This window comes from Myotis davidii, unplaced genomic scaffold (assembly GCF_000327345.1).
Source record: "Myotis davidii unplaced genomic scaffold, ASM32734v1 scaffold1262, whole genome shotgun sequence".
Taxonomy (NCBI): domain Eukaryota; kingdom Metazoa; phylum Chordata; class Mammalia; order Chiroptera; family Vespertilionidae; genus Myotis; species Myotis davidii.
The window spans coordinates 40855-41317 of record NW_006292911.1 but is presented as its reverse complement, the minus strand read 5'-3'; positions in this window follow the sequence as shown (position 1 = coordinate 41317).

The window sequence follows — 463 nt, the reverse complement described above, 5'->3', positions numbered from 1 at the left end:
AAAAAAAAAAAAAAAAAAACCCATGGCAAAATAAACCACTCTGAACAATGACATCAGGATCGTTCCACATTCTTTCTTTAGGGGACATACATGCAACACACATCCCCAAACACTTAAAAAGGGCGCTCATTGCTATACATCACACTCCCCCAGAAAGCTGGGAGCTCAACAACCGCTACTGCTTTCACAAGGGAACTGTCATGCACAGCTAACCATTCACACAGCACACAAGGACGACAGACATGAACTGCTCAAGAGAACCATCACAAAAAATGCATGCTCTACAAAAAAACCTACATTGACGTTTCTTAGGACACTCAAAAAGACACTTTGGCTGCTTAAACAGAAAAGAGGGATGCTGCCGAACCGGTTTGGCTCAATGGATAGAGCGTCGGCCTGCAGACTCAAGGGTCCCAGGTTCGATTCCGGTCAAGGGCATGTACCTTGGTTGCGGGCACATCCC